This window comes from Corapipo altera, unplaced genomic scaffold, assembly GCF_003945725.1.
Source record: "Corapipo altera isolate COAL_440 unplaced genomic scaffold, ASM394572v1 61129, whole genome shotgun sequence".
NCBI lineage: Eukaryota > Metazoa > Chordata > Aves > Passeriformes > Pipridae > Corapipo > Corapipo altera.
The window spans coordinates 2,142,578-2,157,994 of NW_020884955.1; positions in this window are offsets into that span (position 1 = coordinate 2,142,578).

The following is a 15,417-nucleotide window of genomic DNA, read 5'->3' on the forward strand; positions in this document are numbered from 1 at the left end:
TAAATTCCATCTTTCAGGGTCCATCTGACACCACTTCTCAGAGCTTTATACTTCATGCAGTCATGTATGACACCAGACAAGCTGATAGCCCAAAGTCTGCCTCCAGCTATTGCAGAAGCAAGGCTCAGCAAGGAGTTTAGTGCACTGACAACACTGTCAACTCACCTCTGCACTATTGAGGGAAAAAGGTATCATGCACTTCCTGGCACCTTTGTGATGCTCTTTGTCCTGCCAGATTGTAACTTTTGAAATAAAGAGCTTTAGTAACATTTACCCTTTCACAAAGCAAGCTCTACCTAACCTCTAACAATGCCTTTCTCTGACAGTAACGTTTTTCTTCACAGTTAATAGGAAAAGATAACATGAATTACATGCTAAAAAAATATGTGAAAATTCAAATTGCAGTAGTTAGGAGGAAGAGCTGAATGTGGTCTGATTCAAATGCATATGTAGATTGTTTTTTCAACCAGTTTACTTGGCTGTACAGAAATCAACAAATAGAAAATTTAAATGTAACACAACAGCTAAGATTGTATGGCCTATATCTATGAATCTATGTTACCAATACTTAAATACTTCCTTTCATTATAAGAATATTTACATATCAAAACTACTGAACATTTTAGTGACTGTTCTGCCAAGAGAAGACTGCATCATGCTTAAAATTCATATATCTGAAGGATTGCTGGACAGAAGCATGAAAGAATGAACATTCAGGTCAATCTTACATGAAAAGAATCTTATAACTTTAAAAGCACATTGATAGGCCCCACTGACTTTATCCAGTAAGAAAACCAGTCATGATCATATAACAAAATAAGAGCTATTAGCATTTTTAAAAGTCCACCTAATGTTGTAAACCTCATAACACTGTAATATTGTTAGAAGTTAATATTGAAATCTACAAAAGAATATGTTTCCCTAAAAGTTGTCAAACAAAACTATAAGGAAGATGTGTATTTAAGTTGATTTTTGCTATCATTGTGCTAACACTGAAAAAGTTCTCCAAATTTGCATTATTTATTTTTTTTTTGATAGTGTATTGAGTCCCTTGAAGTTGGGACATTTATGCTACTGATCCTATTGCAACTAATATTTCTTTTAGTAAGAGTTTTATTTTTCTCCCATAAAATATGGTAAATAAAAAATTCTAAAGCAATACTGTAACTTTTCCTCTTTTTTGTAAAGTATTTGAAGATTTTTTTTTTTTCTGTGTAAAAATTTAAGCTGAACTGAATCTAAGAAAGTCCTACTTTTTATTTGTGTCTCAGTCAGGAATCTCCTCCCTGTCTTGGGAAACCTCGAAATTAACAGAAGCAAAGCAAAAAAACAAAAAGCTTTTGTACTTTTCAAGCAAATGCCAGAATCAATAGAATCAAGCTGTACGTGTAATTGTACTGCTATATGCTCATTATTAAAATAAGCTGAAGAATAAACTGTAATTTGGGTGATCCGTACAAAGAAATCATGTTCTTTCAAAATTCACAATCTGTACTAGCATTTTGGCCATCAGTAACTTAGTTTAGTACAAAAGAATCTAAGAAATATCATCTTTTTATGTTCAAAGAGGATCAAACCCAAAAGTCACTGAAGCTTGTGTCCTGTGCATTCAGTTACCCTCAAATATTGAAGATCTCACCAGGAAGAGCCATATCATGCAAATGTGTATTTAATAATTTCTACAAAGCCTACTATCAAAAAAGTTTTCATGATCAGAGTTGATTGTCTGTCCACTTCAACACAGAATTATGTGGCTTAGCATTGCATTCAATAAATACAATGAGCCTTGAAATTTGTGGACAGTACCAGAAATAAACTGCCTTAGACACAGTTTCACTGACAAACTAAGGCTGAACTGCGTCTGTTGGAGGAGCAACCAAGCTACAAGGAGATTAATTATCTACTAACATGCTTACAAGAAAAATTGCTTGGGGCAGAAGATTAAATACAGTGTAATATATGATAGGACAACAATTCTTAACAGAAAGTGAAAGGCCAACAAGTATTGTTGCTTTGGCATTTAGCATTTTTCATTAAATAAATACTATTAATTGATTTGGATTTGTTATGGTCATTAACATGTAGCCTATTTCTACTTTTACATCCTTACTAATCACGATTACATCTAGCCAAATCAATAGCATCACACAGCATTTTCAGGCTCCCAAACATCAAATTACAAAAGGTGAGTTATTAATGGGAAAAAAAGGCAAATTGTTCATTTTTACTACTGGAGCATCTGTCCTGAAGAACGTGAAATGTGTGAAAAACCTTTTGCATATGGGCTTTTCAAGAAAAAGGTTAGACACATGTTACTGAAAACTGAAGAAGTGAAATCTTTTGCAGAATCTGCCATGGACTGGACTATAGTTCTGTAGCCAATATTTTTATTTTTGTAGCACATGTTTCATTAGGGGGATGGAGTACCTCTCCTGTTAGGAAAGGCTAAGAGAATTGGGACTGTTCATCCTGGAGAAGATAAGGCTTTAGAGTGACCTAATTCTGACTTTTCAGTACCTGAAAGGAGCCTGTAAGAAAGATGGAGAGAGACTATTTACAAGGGCATGTAGTGAAAGGACAAGGGGGAATGGCTTCACACTGAAAAGAAGGTAGGTTTAAATTAGATATTACAAAAAAATTCTTTAGTATAAGGATGGTGAGGCACCGAAACAGGCTACCCAGAGAAGTTTTGGCTACTCCTTTCCTGGAAGTGTTCAAGGTCAGGTTGGACGGGACTTGGAGTAACCTGATCTAGTGGAAAGAGTTCCTGCCATGGCAGGGAGGTTGGAACTAGATGATCTTTAAGATGCCTTCCAATCCAAACCATTCTATGACTATGATTCTGTATGTCACCAGAGAAAACTGATGGAAAAATACATGGATTCAATATGATGTGTTTTTAAGAGCAGTCATTATCAAATTAATATAAAATTATCTTCAAGTTTTTGGAATTACCATATTTTGGGTTTCAAAATATATGATTGTTTCCCAAAGCCAGCAGAGTGGGGAATACATATGCAGGATAAGATTTGATTTCCATGTGACTAATGGAGCTGGTTGCTATTCTATGCAGAAACCTGTTAGATTGATATTGTGGGGGATGGAAATTAGCATAAATATGAGAAATCACTATCATTAGGTATCAGAGTTAACAAATCATTTGAATGGATAAAATAGCTGATATTCTTGAGCCTTCAGGCTGTGTACAGACATTGGAAGACTGGTTATGTTGGTTTTGCATTTTTCCTAAGTTGTGAAGAAACATTTGTAAAACTAGAATCCAAGTTTTTATTGGAAGATTTTGCTACAAAACTAATGCCACTCAAGAAGGGAATGACAGAATAGATGTGTTACTAAGAGCATAGAAGTCTACTTCCCATTGTTTTGGTACAGTTGGTCATTGTTCTACACGTAATTACATAGTTGTCAGAACCTGCTACCATCACTCAGCATGCAGAGTTTTCAAGAGGAATACTGTTGATGCTCATTGCTGTTGAGGATCAGTAGCAGATGTATGAGGATCAGTATGTAATTAACATTAGAAAAAGTCCTGGGGGAGGGGAGGGTATGGAGTGGGAAAAGTCAGTAAATGTAAAAAGTCTATAACTTTAAACACAGAAGCAATTTAAGGACTATTAGAAATATTTATTTCACCAACACGGTAAAGACTGCTGAATACTCCAATTTACACATCCTGTGCTTCGTAAAGCAAATATACAAATTTATGAATGATACTGAAAAAAATAAATCCCTTATGATAATGTAAAGCAACTGTTTTTAAATTTTCTGCTCCCCATTTTTTTTCCACTAAATTTCAACCTTTTCAGCAGCTAGAAGTCCACAATTAGACATATCATCTCAGTAGATCTGTGTTTTCTATACAATGTAGTTTCAAAACAGAAAATAACTGTACTTAAGGAAAATACCTGTGGATTTTTAGTTTGTTGGTTTGGTATTTTTTTCTTTATTTTATATCTACTTCTGAAAAATTTTTACCATATGTGACATACTGGTGCAAGCAGCACTTTGTTTCTCCACTTCTAATAACTAGTTGGTTTTTTTCTCGCTTTTAAAAATATTGTTTATATTTCAACAGCTGCCTCATAGAAGGACAGCCCAAGAGATATTTTGGCTCTAGTGATATAAGAGGGTTTTGTTACCTTTTTGTAGAGAGCACTGGATATTTGTAAATTTCCCACAGGGTAACTTGCTTGCATAGTCTGGGATTTTATTAACATTCAGCTTTCCTGGCCTGCTTGCAGCTTGTCAGCTTTGTGTGTAGCTACACCTCGATTCCCTGTAGGACAGTTTGGCTATGGTGAAACAAGGTAATGGTAGATGATGTCTGTAGCCAGATATGAAAATATCTAGATGAGTCTGGTGTATATGCTAGGGTCACTTGATATGATGGGGTAATTTGTGTAAAATAACAGTGTGGAAGCATGCCCCACTTACCTCCTTCTCAATTTTATTTGTATTACAGAGCTAAGAGACACTTTGTTTATGCTCACCTCATTTTCACTGGTACTTGTGAGATGGTTGTCATGTTGTTGTGGGGTAGCTGTGAAGCATTGCTTCATGACCACCCACGCTGACTCTACCTTTCTCTTAGACACACTGTCAAAGTCTTGGCAAAAGACTGGGGAATGGGGAGAGACCTTCAGTTGGTGTTTCCTCCAATACTTTGGTATGATTAGCTCTGGGCTCCCCACATAGATCCACGGTACTTTTCCAGCACACAATTGCTGTCACATACAGCCACCTGCAAGTAACAGTTCTGCCTTGTACTCTTCAGCCTAGGTACCCTTCCCATACCTCAGGGGCTGGTGAGTTAACTGGACTATTGCTGAGGCACAAGGTCTGTTTCCAAATAGGTCCCTCTAGTGCTGCAGAGAGATTTTCTGCAGAAGTCCATAATTAATTCTTGGACTGTCTGATATCCATTTAGCCTTCAGCTCGGATGAGCATCTCTTTCATGGTTTTCTCATCTACCAGGTCCAACTAGCCCTTCTCTCCACCTGAACTGCTATTGAATTGTAAGAATAAATCTGTAAGTAATGAATGGAAAAGCTGATGAAATAAGTGCCTGGCTGGCCAGGGCTCTGCAGAGTGCTTAGGTGCCCTCTGTCCCACATAAAAGTGATTAATCTTCCCCCTCATCTGCAGGCATCATCTGATGGTGTGTACTTCACTTTTCTGCAGCCAGTGGCCTGTCACTTTGCAGTCGCTGTTTTTCCTAACAAGCAACAGAACCTCCACCAGAATGTGCAGATACAAAGGTGTTTGTAGAAGGGAGGAAAGCTAAACAGAAAGGTTTCCATTTGAGTGCACTGCATAGTCTGCAGTGCATAGCGGTGTGTGACCATATGCAGTCCTTAAAGGTTTCTTCAAGCAATGCCTTGTTACAGGGTCTCAGCAGTGTCTGAATAGTTACAGGGTAACCTGGATGATTGCTGGAAGAGAAAAAAACAAGAAGCACTAGTCAGGTTTTTTCCCATGAATGCATATGACTCTTACATTCTTCATCTATTTAATTGCTTTTTTACTGCTATAAGTGTCATGTTGCCTACCTTTTGCCTTGTTGTTTAGTTTGGCTTTTGTACTTTAAGCGCAAAGACAGCTTCTTGAGACGAGGGATCTGTTCAGGAAGACATATCGGTGTCCATTTTATTTACACACTGAGCTCGGAAAAATAATTTGCAGAAGTGAACCAAGGAGAATTTAGAATAATGGATAGGCTTAGTCCTCATCACACACTCTGAGTGACTTGGTCACTGTACCACAAGAAGATCAACGTCACTTTGACTCGTAGTGTTCTTGGTGTTGGCTCTTCATAGAGTAGTTCTGCTACAAAAGGTGTTTCCTTCCATCATGAGAGTTGCCTGTTTGAGTCCTCCGGTAACCACAGCCTCTTCAGCCCAGCCTTGACAATCTGGGGGAACAAAGGGTGTCATAGACACTTTGCTGCATGCAAGAAATCATCTGACACTTCGTTTCTTGGAGGCATTAAAAACTTGTATCTTACAGCTGAAGGGAAGAACAACAGAGCTCTTCTGGTGATAGCTTTTTGAGCCTCTCTCTCCTAATCAAATACTTTCTCTTAACCAAATAACAACATTTTGCTTTGGAGATTTAAATGGTGGAACACTGTAGTAAAATGTCTTGTCAAAGACTCTTCTCTTGACCTTTCTTGTTTTTGAAAGAACCGATGTCTTAGGTTTGGCCCACCTGGCTCTTGTTAGGTGCCTGGCTTCAAAATGGAGGAGGAGAGCATCCCAGGGTTTGCATAGCTTTCAGAACTGCTGGGGTTGCAGGACTGGAGTGTCACTCATAGCACATGCAAGGATTTTTGCTTGGTTAGCTCAAAGGACAATCGGCTCTTAATACCGGCATAATGGTTTTCTTGTGATGATCTATTTTACATCCAACTCTGGTCTTTGAAGGAAAACTCTCTGCTGTCTAGTTTATTATTTATCTTTCCATTACAGATGAATGTGTTAATGTTGACATGGAACATGCAAGAAAAATCTAAAAAATGCACAAACACGTAACTTGAGTGAATAAGTACTAGAAAAGCATAAACTTACAAATAGTACAAGTTGAGTGAAGTACTCCATTACACATCTCTGTCTGAAATTTACATTAATTACTTGAAGTTAAAACCATCATGTTCTGTTAAAGGATTTGTTTTCTTGAGCATTTAAAGAACATATTTGGAGACAGTTACATTTTCAATGTTGAGCTCTTCAGATTTCTGCTTGGATTACATAATACAGTTTGAACTACTTTGAAACCAATATTTTGATGCATGAAAATTGGAACATGTAAAAAGAGCTTCATCTTTTTTTTGTCTCTCTGAATAAAAACAAATCTTTATATAACAGTAAAGCAAATAATTGGACATCTGCCAGTAAACAAAAAGGAACAACCCCAGTATTGCTATTTTACAATGGCCAGAAGTAATCTTGCACTAGTAACAACTATGATGTATTTTACATTTGAATTAATTTAACTGAATTGACCTACACAGAATTAGGAAATATTTTCTGTGATTATGTCTTTTACGATACCTAAGTAAACTCATGATTTGTCAATCACTTTCCTGCAGAATATTTACATCGCCATTTAAATAAATCTACACTGGTTTCAGCTCTCTGCGTGTACAATGGTATCATGATGGATGTTTTGTTGTTAAATAGTTGTCTCAGGTGCAATACCACTGATAAGTGATTATGTTTGAATTACTCTATTGTTTAGTGATGTCTTCCTTTGCTGCTGGTGTACAAACTGAAGATATTTTCCATACAATGTTTACTACAGAGCTGACAACCATGACAACTGTCTTTTAAGACCATAGCATTGTGGCTGGTAAGTGTAGGTGTTGGGCTATTATGTTTCTTTCACATCGCAATCAGTGACAAATCTCTACTGACTTTAGTAATTAGAGTGAGTCTCTGCAGAAGGAACACAGAACAACTAATTCCTTTGCCCTAAATCTTGCATTGAGCCGTATTCCCTGAGCAGTTCTACCATGATGGCAACTTTCTGCATTGCTACATGGTATTTAAATGTATCACTTACAATGCTCTTCTACATTAACTGGAGACTTGAAAAAATGTGCTAAAGATTTTGCTACAAAATACCTGCTTATGATCACAGTAGCACGTGTTCAGTGTTGGGCTTGTCTGGGGCTTTTGCCTTGAGAAAACTCTAAAAGCTAAATATCTTTGAAAGTTCTAATTTAATTACACTTTGCATCAAGAAATTCTGTCTGAAGTGTTTATATGCTAATTGCTTCTTCAATGGTAATAGAACTATTATTTTTTTAATTAGCTACTGTGTGTAAAATTGCTTATTTGCAAGTCTACTTTGTTTTTAGATTCCTCTGTATTAGATAAGCAGGTCATGTTTTGTTGCTTGTGTTTGGGTTTGGTTTTTTTTTTTTAAAGTAAACTGTGCTCTTTCAAGCTTTATTTTCCTCCTGTGATGTGAAGTTACCAAAGCACAGAAAGCTTATGTGCATTGTGTGTTGTATTTGCTGAAAGTTTAAATTCTTGCTGAAATCTAGACTATTACTGAAAACTTAAAGGATAAAAATCCAGTGTGAACATATAGACTAATTAAAATATATCTTAGCTATATTACCAGCTCAAACATAGGCAATGCAATTTATCAAATGAAGAGATTCTCATCTGTAGATGAGAACATTAGCAAAAACCAACCTTGTATGGGTGTCTTTGTGAACTGTTGTGTAGCTGTCATCCTTTATCTAAGAATAGCAGTCTGACATAGCTGATAAGATCATGTGTGAATATATTTATCATTTCACTGAGTGTTTGAGTTGAAGGAAAACTGTTTATGGAAAAGCAAAAGGATAAATAGTTGGAAGGAAAGGTTTATCTACTGGAGTCATCAAATAGAAAAAGATTACATATTCAACAAGCTTATATATTTACATAGCCTATTTAATTTTATTTTTTTTAATATCTCTTCTCTCACTTGATCTTTTGTTCTAGTTAAGTAACGTTGTCCTTTATGAGGATTTTGCATTTGTCAATAGCACTCACTGTTCCTGAAAAAAAAGAAGTGCATTCAGGCCACACAAGCTAACCGGTATTGATCTCAAAATATACCCTCTGGCAATCAGAATGGATCAAAAGTACAATTATCCCAGAGACTCTGATATATCCACTACCATAATTTGCAGCTTGAGGAGAAAAGTAGAAATTAACATCTCCACTTTCTCTTCTGCAAAAGAAAGATAGCACTTTTATATGTGTACTTCTCTAGGGATATTGCTGACAGATTATGATAGTCTAATTATTTGCAGCCCTGTACATTGTGTGGTATAGTTTTTTTAAAAGGTTTCTATAAAATATCAGTCTGTCTCTTCATACGAAAAGCAGTAGCTAATAACACCACACTATGTGACTTCTCATATGAACAGTCAACTGAAGCTGCAGGCTTGTACAGAAACTACTATTGCAAAATTCAAGACTATTTGTCATAACCTTGAGAGTCATGAGTCTCTTCTATGCTTTAAAGTGAAAAAGAGGGGAAAAAACTTCTAACGCGTGAATGTATTTTGACTATCACATGATCATCTCAGTGGTGCACAAGTATTCTTCCATTAGAGGTTGTTTTCTTCTTTAGAGAATCTCTTGCATTACACTTAATCATTATTTATTAATTAATTAATCATTAGTGACTAGACAAAAGTGCTCTTTACTGCATTTAAAAGCCTAATTCAGTAAACATTTTCCAGAGATGTTCTGTCTGTACTTAACCCCTGTTATATATTTAAAGGTGCATTGAAGCATTAAAACTGGAATCTTAACATGAACCACAGTTAAGAACACTGACTGACTTACTCACTGGGGAGGTCCCAGATGACTGGAAGTTGGCAAATGTTGCACCAATCCACAAAAAGGGCCAAAAGGAGGACCCAGGAAAATACAGACCTGTCAGCCTGACCTCAGTGCCTGGCAAGGTTATGGAGCAGATCATCCTCCGTGCAATCACGCAGCACCTGCAGGATGGACAAGGGATCAGACCCAGCCAGCAAGGGTTTAGGAAGGGCAGGTCCTGTCTGACCAACCTGATCTCCTTTTATGATCAGGTGACCCACCTGGTGAATGAGGGGAAGGCTGTGGATGTGTCTACCTGGACTTCAGCAAAGCCTTTGACACCATCTCCCACAGCATACTCCTGGAAAAGCTTGGACAGGGGCACTCTGTGCTGGGTTAGGAACTGGTTGGAAGGCCGGGCCCAGAGAGTGGTGGGGAATGGGGCTGCATCCAGTTGGGATCCGGTTACTAGTGGTTGCCCCCAGGGATCAGTGTTGGGCCCAGTTCTGTTTAATATTATTTTTGATGATCTGGATGAGGGGATTGGATGAGGGGATTGAGTGTACCCTTAGCAAATTTGCAGATGACATCAAGTTGGGGGGGAGTGTCGACCAACTGGAAGGCAGGAGGGCTCTGTAGAGGGACCTGGACAGGCTGGAGAGTTGGGCTGATTCCAAAGGGATGAGGTTCAACAAGACCAAGTGCCGGGTCCTGCACTTTGGCCACAACAACCCCCTGCAGCGCTACAGTCTGGGGACAGAGTGGCTGGAGAGCAGCCAGGTAGAAAGAGACCTGGGAGTTTGGATTGACAGGAGACTGAACATAAGCCAGCAGTGTGCCCAGGTGGCCAAGAAGGCCAATGGTTTCCTGGCCTGGATCAGGAACAGTGTGGCCAACAGGTCCAGGGAAGTGATTCTTCTCCTGTACTCAGCACTGGTGAAGGCCACACCTCGAGTACTGTGTCCAGTTCTGGGCCCCTCAGTTCAGGAAGGATATTGAGGGGCTGGAGCAGGTCCAGAGAAGAGCAACAAGGCTGGTGAAGGGACTGGAGCACAAGTCCTATGAGGAGAGGCTGAGGGAGCTGGGGTTGTTTAGCCTGGAGAAGAGGAGGTTCAGGGGAGATCTCATCACTCTCTACAACTCCCTGACAGGAGGTTGTAGCCAGGTGGGGGTTGGTCTCTTCTCCCAGGCAACTATCAGTAAGACAAGAGGGCATGGTCTTAAGCTCTTCCAAGGGAAGTTTAGGTTGGATATTAGGAAGAAATTTTTTCCAGAGAGAGTAATCAGACATTGGAATGGGCTACCCAGGGAAGTGGTGGATTCACCATCCCTAGAGGTTTTTAAGATGAGACTGGATGTGGCACTTAGTGCCATGGTCTGGTAACCGTGTTGGATCAAGGGTTGGACTTGATGATCTCAGAGGTCTTTTCCAACCTGGTTGATTCTATGATTCTATTAAGTAATCTTGTCAAGAGGCAGAAGTAAGAATTAAATATCTGCACTTGGTAGAAATATCAAGTGACAAAACTGTCATATGAAGAGGGGGGATTTAAGCATCCTTACACATCGACATTAAACTTTGCAAAGGCATGGTTCAAAAAAAAAGTCATGAATTGAGGGAGATGCATACTGAATCAATTAGAATGATGTAGAACCATGACATTGATGCTACGAGGGTTGTGGAGTTAATGATTACTGCATTTTTTCCTAGTACTTTTCTGTGTTTTTCTGTAGGGTTTCTATCCTTGGTTTGATTGAATCTATTATTTCTGAGAAGCTGAAAATTTTTATGGTGATCAGATTCTTTAAGAAATTTTTAATGGGATATAAGCATGTGAGAATGGCAGAACGTCTGTGTCACACTACTCTCCTGAGGCTGTTATGGAACGCTCACTCTGAATTATTTTCTACCACAGTGTTATTCAGCTGGGCCACTTCTTATCCTACATCTGGCAGTAAAACCTCAGCATCTACAGAATGCTGATATATCTACATCTATAGATGCTTCCAAATTAACAATACTCTGTAGAAATTCAGTCTTTAATTATTTTAGATAAGGAAGAAGGCAAGGAATCTTTAGACAAGACTGCTAGAATATAGTCTCTGGGCTCAAACCTTGCTGAAATCAAGACTGGCCTTGTGCACATGCTCATTTGTTACTTATGCTTCAGAAAATCTTCTTGCGTTGACTTAAAGATGTCTGTCTGGGTTTATTTGCATATTAATGTCTTATGAAAATTTTATGTTGTTGTAACTTCGTGAATATTTGTCTTCAATATGCAAATGGAGCACTCAGATGGGAAACTGGACGGTTTTAGGGTTCCCAAGCCTGAATTTGAGAAAATTTAGTTAACAACATTTAAACCCAGTGCACCAATATGCGGCCTAGAGACAAGTGGTTTCCTATATTTGAAACTATTGCACGTAACTTATGATATATTGCTCTGTGTGTTTGTATAGCCAGAGTACAGAAGGAAGTTTTGAACTAGTGCATTGAACTCCCAGTGTGTGATGCAGAAGAGTGAAGAAAATTTTTTTAAAAACTGATGCACACTTTATGTGTTGCCTTGTCTACCACAAGTAATTCATTGATGCATAAAACACTCCATGTATAAAATAATTCTACCATATATAAAATACCCATGTATAAAATAATTCTATTCCTCCTCAGAGGAATGCTAGACTAAGTTTAATATATGAGGCATTTAGCTAGAATACCTGTAAGCGTACCCTTTAATGAAATGGAAACTGGATAAAGTCTGCTTAGAGTTATTCAGAGGGTTGGGAATTGCCCTCTGCATCTTAGGCTCCTTATATTAAGCTGAAAGTAAAATGATGCAAAAATTCTTGAGATTTCGTTCAAAACTCCATCCTACAGTTTCATAAAACATTCAAATATTGTAGCTGAAATGAAATTCAGAATGAGCAGCTAGACATCCTCCTCTCTATAGATATATGAACATGTCTTATGCACCTTCCACTGGAAAAGATGAATGACACTCTCCAGTTCTATAGTGGTCAGATTTGTAGATGGGGATGGAGCCGCACCTCACCCATTCTCTCGGTACCTTAGAGTCAGACTAGACCTCAATACTGTACTGGTGTAAAGACACCAGTGTTCATTCACATCCCAAAACAATCATTTAGAACCACAAGAAATAGTGAAACTCTGATTTCTACAATTTAGACAGCTTCTTACTGTATTTGTGTTTGTTTAATGGATAAGTAGATGATCTTTTCCAATTGCCGAAATGCAGAATCTAAAATGTGATTTACTGAAGAATAACGTTGGCTAGCATTCACTGTGCTTTGAAATACAAGTGCCAGGTACAGAAAATTTTCAGACTAGCAGTAAAATTATTATTTCTTTAGCGACCAACATTGCAAAGTCAGGAGAATTAATTCAGTTTCAAACCTCACCATCCAGAGCACGGATTTTTGTGGCTGTAACTAAGGTAACATAATGGTTGATGTGTATCCACAATGGAGTCCAATATGTCTCCCAAGCCTCCACTTTTAAAATCTTGCACACAACTAGTTTGAATTTGCTTGTGTCAGGGAAATAAGCATGACTAAATGCAAATTACTGCTGAGCTGCCTTGCTTCTTAAGCATCTAGAGCCTCCTGTGTGCAATGTGGGGTGTAACAGATTCAAAATGAAGGCCACATGGAAAACTTCAACACATTCAAGATTTGTCCCTTTTGTAGATAACTTGTTTTATAATGTGCTTCTCTGTCCTGCAGTTCTGACATAAAGCTCAATATGGCTTCTGTTGTTTTTATTATTATTAAGTCTTTTTGTCCATAGGTTTTACTTTCTCTCATATGAGGAAAAGACACCTAAAAGCACATAAAAATATTTAAATTATTTAAAAATGCAAGTAACTGTTGTTCTTTCTGTCCTCGAAATCTATTTTTAACTTAGGCTTTCTTTTAAAATTATTTTTTGTAATAATGCAGCTTTTTTATACATTTCATTAACTTGTCGCCTCACTGAAAAAAAGATGGCAAAGTAAAACTGCTAAGTGTATGGGGTTCTCTCCTATGCTGTGATGCTGTAAGATATAAGCTGCACAGCACCAGAGGTCTTAGAGTCAGTATAAAGGATTGATCTAGAGGAACTCCTAAGAACCTCTTCTCAAAGTCATAGAATTGAAGTAAAAGAAGTGTTTGAGTGATTTCTTTGCTTTTACTGTGACAGGTGCCTTTTCAGATAGTGCTTAGCAAGTCATGCTAGGTATTAGGTTCTCCAGTGTTCCTCAGAAGAAATTTTTGATAGTATGGAGCTTCTGATTTTGGTGTTTTCATTTGGGGGCTTGGGTGTTTTTTTTTTGAATGCGTGACATCACAAATAATGTTTCATTTATTTGAAACATTTTCAGATGAAGGATTTGGCCTCACAACCATTCCTTCTCATCTTGTGCAGTCTCCTTGCAGCCAGTGCAGTCTGATATTAGTTTATTCAGTCTGCTGGTTAGGTATAAAGAATGGAGATTTCTGTCAAAAGCTGTTAGAGGTTTACTTGCCAAGTAGTATTACTTGCTGCCTTGATTATGATTTCAATGGTATTTACCGTACAGTTTACTTAATGGAATTTCCTTGTTCTCATTTTTTAAAAAGTAATCGTATAGTCAGCTGAGCTTCTGTGACACTAGCAAAGGACTCACGATGTGACAACTTCTTGGTCAATGGCTCATCCAGATGCTCAGTGCCCAGTGTTCCTGTTCATGCTATGAAAATGTGTGTGTTAAAAATATATTGCTGCCTGATTGTTTTGAAGTGAATGGGAACAGTAAGATAGTAGCTAGTTTAAACTCGTGGTTATAAATTACTGGTCTCTTGACAAATGACCAAGAACACAGAGCAACTCTGTAAGGAAAAATATGCATAGTAATGAGCGTACAGCTATTTAAGTTGCTTGGTTATCCCTTGGCTGAGCAGAATCATTTCAGTTACAGTAGAAAAAACTCATGAGAAGAGAATTGTTTTCATAAAATATAGAAAAAAACCTCTTTTCATATTTGAGGAAAAAAAAATTAAGTATTGTTCATCCTAATGTAAGAAAGACTAAACTATTAGAGAACATTGAAAGGAGGGCAACAAAAATGATGAAGGACCTTGAGGGGAAGCTGTATGAGGAGCAGCTGAGGTCACTTGGTCTGTTCAGCCTGGAGAAGAGGAGACTGAGGGGAGACCTCATTGCAGTTACAACTTCCTCATGAGGGGAAGAAGAGGGACAGGCACTGACCTCTTCTCTGTGGTGACCAGTGACAGGACCTGAGGGAATTGCCTGAAGTTGTGTCAGGGGAGGTTTAAGTTGAATATTAGAAAGAAGTCCTTCATGCAGGGGGGTGGTTGGGCACTGGAACAGGCACCCCAGGAAAGTAGTCACACCACTAAGCCTGACAGAGTTCAAGAAGAGTTTGGACAATACCCTCAGGCACTTGGTGTGACTCTTGGGCATGGTTCTGTGCAGGACTAGGAGTTGGAGTTGATGATCCTTGTGGGTCCCTTACAACTCAACACATTTTATGACTCTGTGAAATTTCACATTATAAATTTTGTCATGTTAAAGGTGTCAGTTGATTACAAAATAACACCAGTTACTCAAAAAGATTTAGATTTGGAACCCTTGGAGAAGGGAGAATTCTTTTTTCAGGGGAAAAGACATCTATAAACACCTCCTAGAAGCCCTGCATCCTTCCAGAGAAAACATAAGAACATCCTATAATTCCCAGTTTTTGAAAGTTACTCTTAGGAGTACTGTACTGGCAATGTAGTTTGGTTTTATATTTTATGATCATTGCAGCAAGTTCCACATTAAAATACATTACATTAATTTTAAATCCCTAAGTTAATGATATTGTTGTAATGTAGATAAGGTATTTTCTCAAAAACTCAATGTCTACCTCTACACAAATGTCATAACTTGAAAAGTGTTCTTTGAATGTTAAGAAAAAAAACAGTTTCTGCAATATTGAAATTCTCTTGTGGCCAGAGAGCAGATTGTCTAGTCCCTACCTTTTCCTCTCTGCTATGTATTCTTGCTATGATGAAAATCATAAAAAGC